General features: G+C 38.6%; 1 pseudogene; it reads left to right on the top strand.

Moving 5' to 3' along the window:
• The first annotated feature begins 336 nt into the window (after positions 1-336).
• On the top strand, positions 337-2,371 carry LOC100256330 (patatin-like protein 2; annotated as a pseudogene).
• The last annotated feature ends 4,957 nt before the right edge of the window (positions 2,372-7,328 follow it).

The following is a 7,328-nucleotide window of genomic DNA, read 5'->3' as shown; positions in this document are numbered from 1 at the left end:
GTTAGAATTTGGAATGATTGTGTTTGTTAGGGTGTGTGAATATCCATATATTACGTAACAGGGTGCATGAACGATTGGAGACCTGTGGGTGAGCATAAAAAATGATAGTTTATAATAAAGCAGCCGCGGACCAAGTCTCAAGAAACTATGGCATGCATTCAATGGAGATCAGACGTGGGATTCGGCCAGATCAACAAATGTGTGCCTATGATTAACTAATATATAAATGTACACAAATATATCCGGGATACGTAACAGCAAATGCATCACGTGCTGCCATCTGAAATTCTTGGTATTTACCTGGGTTGAACCTCTTGGCAATCAATACAGAAACCACAGCCCTCTTGATTGAAATTAGCTTGCTAGGCGACACTTCATTTTGCAGTGACTCTTTGGAATTTGAATCAAAATGGTTAGCAGCTGCACACAAGGAAGGATGGTGACGGTGTTGAGCATAGATGGAGGAGGCATTAGGGGTCTTATTCCTGGAACCCTTCTCGCCTTTCTTGAATCCAAACTTCAGGTACTCCGTCAACCATATGTAGCTTTTTTCTTCTTCTCTTTTGTTCGCTTTCTTGCTGGCATTTATTTCTTATTTTGTTCATCTGTGACTGTTAGGAACTGGATGGTGCCAATGCAAGAATTGCAGATTATTTTGACATAATTGCAGGAACAAGCACAGGTGGGCTGGTGACCAGCATGCTTACGGCTCCCAACAAGGACAATCGCCCGATCTATGCTGCAAAAGACATCAATAACTTCTACTTAGAGCACTGCCCCAAAATCTTTCCTCAGAACAGGTGAATCTTTCATGGGACTTCATCAAAATAACCTCTTGTTTGTACTAAAAAGAGTTGTTGCTGATACAATTAATTTCATATGCTTTCCATCGTTGAGTACCCAAAATTAATGGATGTTCCTATGGTATCAGCACAAACCCAAACACAAGTGTGTCCGGTGCAACAGGGCCAAAGTACGATGGAAAGTATCTAAGGTCATTGACAGATGAGTTACTGGGTGACCTTACCCTCAAGCAGACCTTAACAAATGTTGTCATACCAACTTTCGACATCAAGCTCCTTCAGCCAATAATCTTCTCAACCAAGAATGTATGATTCTAGCGATTATCCAGAAAAATTTACTAAATCTTCCGATTCTTGAACTCAAATGCTAGGTTCTCCATTATTTTAATCAATTTTGAATTTGTGCAGGCAAGGACAAACGTAGCCAAAAATGCCCGATTATCAGATATATCTGCATTGGTACCTCTGCTGCTCCCACCTATCTCCCAGCACATTACTTCGAGACGAGGGATGCCAGTGGAAAGACTCGCAGTTTTGATCTCATTGATGGTGGGGTTGCAGCTAATAATCCTGTAGGTTTTTTTAAAAAAGAACTAAGCATTTTCTGTGGTGCATCATTTTCAAATTGGATCACATCATCTGTATTATCTGTTGGAAATAAATAGAACCATTGTTAATCACTCCACAGACACTGATGGCCATTAGCCACGTTACCAAAGAGATCATCTTAATGCACAACTCTCAGTCTGAGGAGATAAACCCAATGGACCCCAAGAGGATGCTGGTCTTATCATTGGGCACCGGAGCACCCAAGCTGGAAGAGAAGTATAATGCAGCCACAGCTTCTAGCTGGGGTCCACTCGAATGGCTACTTGACAATGGCGCCACACCATTGTTAGATATTTATGGCCATGCAAGCTCTGATATGGTTGATATTCATGTTTCCACGCTGTTCCAATCCCGGCGCTGCCAGAAAAACTACCTTCGTATTCAGGTAACAGGGTCTATACTTTTTCTCATTCAATTTATTTCACCACCATGGAGCGTTTTCTCTAATATATGGGAGGTGGATGCACAGGATGATACGTTGACCGGTAACGCGGCATCTGTGGATATTGCAACCGTTGAGAATCTGGAAAGGCTAGAGCAGATTGGAAAGGAGCTACTAGAGAAACCGGTGTCAAGGGTGAATTTGGAGACGGGCAAGTATGAGGAACTTGTGGGAGAGGGCACCAATAGAGGAGCTCTTACCCAATTCGCCACGCTGCTCTCTCATCAGAGGAAGCTTCGGCAAGCCATGTGAAACTTTCAAAAATGTTCCTAGAAGGGCTTTAGTATTGATCTCTCAAAATATTTGTTCCAATACTAATTCTTTGGAAAAATACTGGAAGAATGAAAAAGGCAGAACTTGTAGTTAATTTTTAAATTTAGTGTGATGGATAGGGCTGTTTCCTTTTTGTCCATTGCACGCCATAGCTGGCTGCTTTGGAATGGCAGTGGGATGGGCATAGAATGAAGCTTTATTAATCAATCAAGCCTACCCAAGTTGATTGGGCAATTTTTAACCTGTTTTGGTTTTATACTTAAGTTCAATGATTATCATGATTATTTCTGTGCTAATCACGGTTAAACCAAATTCATCAACCCGCTCACACTAACCATAGTTAAATGGTCTTGGCAAGAAATCTTGCAGGCATTGAAGTGAGTCCGCGGCTGCTGACGGAACTTTGACTGGACATTTGGGATTAATTTAGTATCCGCACAAGCCATTGGCCAACCATAAGGACTTCAATGGGTCAACTCTGTTATGTTGCCACTTCAGCAACCAACCAAGCCCATCTGTCTACGTGAGAATCAAGTTGGGTTATCACTATGGTCATCATCCATGGCCAGGTTCACTATAACATCAAGAAATGGGGCTCGACTTAGGTGCCCTTGCTTGCATTCCTACATATTCACCGGGTGCAACATGACTTTGAATCATCAAGTCATAGTTTCCATTAAAATAGGAAAATGCCATTCAATGAACAGAACAGGGGAGCTGACCAAATCAACAAAGGTGTGCCTCTGGTTAAAAGGAACACATATATATACACAAAGATATAACTTAATGAAAGGGTAACTAATAGGGCGTCGCCCATGTGCTGCCTCCTCAAGTTGTTGTTATAAATACTTCAGAGTTGAACCTCTAGGACATGTGACACAGATAAAGACAGCTCTTCTAATTGAAATTAATTTGCCAGGACTCTTTGAATCCAAATGGCTACCAATTCTGCAGAAGGTAGGTGGCATTAGGGGCATTCTTCCTGCCACCATCCTAGCCTTTCTTGAATCCAATCTTCAGGTGTTGTATCACCTTTTCTTCCTCTCTATTGTTGTGTTCATTATTAATTGACATTATTTCTTATTTTGTTCATCTATGATTCCTAGGACCTTGATGGGGCCAACGCAAGAATTGCAGATTATTTTGACACAATTGCAGGAACAAGCACAGGTGGGCTGTGGTGGTCATCATGCTTACAGCTCGCAACAAGGACAACTGCCCATATATGCAGCTAAGGACATTAGCAATTTCTAGTTACAGCACTGCCCCAAGGTCTTCCCTCATAAAAGATGAATTTTTCCTGGGAATTCAAAACATCTATATTGGAAAGGATGAATTACATGTATACCATATAAAATTTATTAAGTGCTCTCAACTATGGAGCTTTTCATATTGATGGATGTTTGGAAGTACCTGAGACCATCAACAAATAAACTATGTACTAGCATGGTTCAAAGTCGCGGTATCGGTCATTAACTCGGACGGTCCCGAGGCACATCGGTCTCGGTGTCTTGACTCGGTATGGAATGATACGCAAAATATGATAATTATTTTTTTTTAATTACAAAAATATTATAAATTTTTTTAGAAAAATAAATATAATTAAATAGGTTTAAAAAATTATAAAATAAAATTTATTTCACATTTAACATTATTTAAACAATTATAAAGCCTTTGTAGAAAGCAATTTATAATAATATTAAAATTTTAAATTATTTTATTTCACATATAATAATATTTTTACTAAAAGACATAACTCAATCATCAATTCCATTTTAAATTTTGATTAAATGATTTTAATAATATTAATATAATAATAAATTAAATAGTTTGAATAGATCGTTAATAAGAAATTAATACACCAAATATGCTACCAATACCATATAAAATAATGCACTACATATCATTTATATCACAATATTAATATATAAAACAATAAATCATTATCAAATGAAATAATAGTTTAAAAAATCAATTAATATATTACGAATATCCTTTCTCCAAATACCCAATTCACACCCATGACCCTTTTTTCAATATCACCAATTCACTCACAGGACTCACCCACACCACGGTGAGATAGGACCAAAAAAGCAGAGAGAGAAGGGCAACAATTGTTGTTGCATTCCCAACGGCACCATCGAAGGCGCTCCACATCCATTCTGCAATTAGTGATGCCCTCAACCTCCTCTTCTTATACACCTGCAACACTCATGGTTAGACCAATGTCTTTCTTCTTCTTCATAATGGGTCATGGGTCTTGGTTGTTGAAAAGTTTTTCCTTTTGAAGGCAATCTTTGATTTTTCAAAGGTTTTTTAGGTTTAGATCTCAATTGTTGTTCATTTGCTATGATTTTGAAGTGAAAAAATGATTTCTTTTGGTAACTCAGAAGGTTCGACCTAGTCAACTCAGAATCCCAGATCGAGTCAACTGAGGTTAAAACGATTCTTGATTTGAGTCTGAGTTTCAGATCGTATCGGGTATCAGGTATTGGACTCGGCTCCGAGAGGCTCGAGGCGGATATGACTTGGCCGATACTTTGAACCATGTGTACTAAGCGATCTCACTTGCAAACAGTCATTAACAAACATTCTCATACCAACTTTTGACATTAATAGGTAAAGATTATGGAGGAAATTTTACCATGTTCTGAAATTCTTAGCTAATTTCAACCCATTCAGGGCGAACATCTCAAACAACCTAATTTCAAATCCTCAGTCCATGATCCGTCAGAGCCCTGCCGTATCACTTGCATGCCAAACCAACAGGTACGACAACCCTTCACAAACTCACCCGATATAAACAAGGGACACTTGATAATTTGAAATAACTTTCTATTCTATATTTATTTTTTCACCTAACATTTTTCGGAACATCCGCCCAACAAGGGACATTACCCATTAAAATAAAACAGAAGCAACAATACATTAGAGAAAGTAAATCGATAGGTTTCCAAGTTCAGACTACACTAAAGCTTTTACAGAACTTGGCAGAAAACATGCAAATGGAGTCACACGCTGAAGCAAAAAGGGAGAGCTATTTGTACCGGACAAGAGAATCGGGGAATAATAGCCATGAATTGGAGGCCAAGAGGGCAGAATTAACCAGGACCAAGGAAGAACTCGAGAGATCAAAAGACAGAGCAACACAATCATGGCTAGACTCCAAACCACTGATTGACGAGCTTGAAAAGCTAAAATCAGGCCTTGAAAGTGCTAAGAACCGATCTTCAATGTCAAATATTGTCATCTCTGATCTCCAATCACAGTTTGATAGCGTTAACATGAGCATCAAACTGAGGAAGAAAGAAGAAGTCAAGGCCAAAATGAAGACCACTGAGATATATCTGGCCTTGGATCAAACACGAGAAGAGATGGAAAGCCTCAAGCTGGAAACAGATGAAGAGCGGCGAGCAAGATCAAAACTCAAACAAGTCCTGCGGCTGAAGAGGCAGCGCCTTCGGACATTGCAACTCACACTTCGAGCCATACGAATAGAAACTGAAGCTTTTGGTGCATCGGCAGCTGAAGCACTTCATCACATCAAGCGTTCAGAAATGGATGATACCAAAATACAACTCATTCACGAAGAGTATCAAGCGTTAACAAGAAGGGCTAAAGAAGAAAAATCTCTTGCGGATTGGCGAGTTTCAGTGTCCATGGAGCAGAAGCTTGTTGCCGAGGCAAGGCGAAACTCAGCATCGAGAAGATTGAAGGAACTGCATTCACACAACAGATCAAGGAGGGGAATGGGAGAGGAAAATATAACCAGAGATGGAAATATAATAGCAGAGGAGGAAGAACAAGATCTGATGATCATGGCTGAAACACAAAAGGTCAACAACAAACAGATTGCTTTCCCCCCAGCTCAAGCTAGAGTGATAGCAGAGTCTACTCGCAGGAACCCACCACGACAGTTTAAAAGATCAAAAAGTAATAACAGATTGGACGAGAAGAAGAAGAAGAAGAAGAAGAAACCATCAATTTTTCAACAAATAAAAAGCTTTCTTTTACTGAAAATAACAAGTTTGTTTGGATGATTTCAGAAGGGCTGATTCATACCAATCTAGTTTCAGCCAGCAAAGAAAAGCTAAACTCAAGCCTGACAAAAAATGGAAGCATTTGGTACAAAATTGGTTCAAGCTTGAGCTCCTTGTAATTTCTTTCTCTCAAGGGATCCGTTAGCCTTCTGCCCTTCAACAAAAACTGCATTACAAACAAACCCTGTTAGCTGAAGAAAATAAATTAAGCTCTTGTGTACTCCTCCTGCTCGGAACTTAGAACTGATTTTGATGATTGTACCCATCTAAAAGAACTAGACACATGCCTTTGTCCCTGTTTGTAGAAGCTAAAAAATCTAGCAATAGCATAAACAAAATAAATAAATAAATAAAATTGTACCAAATAAATGTATTGGATTTATCCACTTAATATCACATATATTGATTATATTTGATAAAAATAACTTAGAATAAAATAAATATTAAAAAAAAAAATCCAGCAAACAGCACCATTCTTTAAGGATTTATCAACGTTACCTTACAAATCAATAAAGAAAATACATTTGGTTTGGAGGACGATAAATTAGTGGGTTAAGTTGGAAGTCCTGAAGTCCTCTGATTTATTTCCCAAAAAAAAAAAAAAAAAAACCGTCATCCCAATCATCTGCTAATGGAAATGGTTTCTTTGGCTTATAGAGCAACTGTCCTATATGACCATTAAAGCGTAATGCCATTTAAGTAGAATGGGTGCACTGAAAAGCTCTGGCTTACGCCTTTGTAAGTGTCAGTGAAGCCGTTTAGTGTTCCAACTGATAAGTTTATGAAGTATTTCTCCATGTGCATCATTTTAACTTAATTGGCTGTTGAGAAGAAAAATATGGACACATCAACCTCCATAGAAATACCCACAACTTAATGGCAACATTATTCAAACCATCCTCTATCTTCCCTTTCTGGCATAGAAATTGAATTCAAGCTTTCCAACATGTAGAATCGCAACAATCATCAGATAACAGCTAAGATTTATCAATCAGCTCATTATAGGACCGTGACGTGTGTTTGTCAATAGTCCAATCCCCAAACTCCATATTTGTTTTTGATTTTATATAAAGCCAAGCATGGGACTTAACCTTGAGAAGCTACAAGGTTCCATTTCTCACACTTTCTTATTCATGGATTAGATTCAAGCCAGTGGCAATA

The sequence above is a fragment of the Vitis vinifera genome, chromosome 7 (genome assembly GCF_030704535.1).
Source record: "Vitis vinifera cultivar Pinot Noir 40024 chromosome 7, ASM3070453v1".
Classification (NCBI taxonomy): Eukaryota; Viridiplantae; Streptophyta; class Magnoliopsida; order Vitales; family Vitaceae; genus Vitis; species Vitis vinifera.
This window is presented reverse-complemented; position numbering and strand designations above follow the sequence as displayed.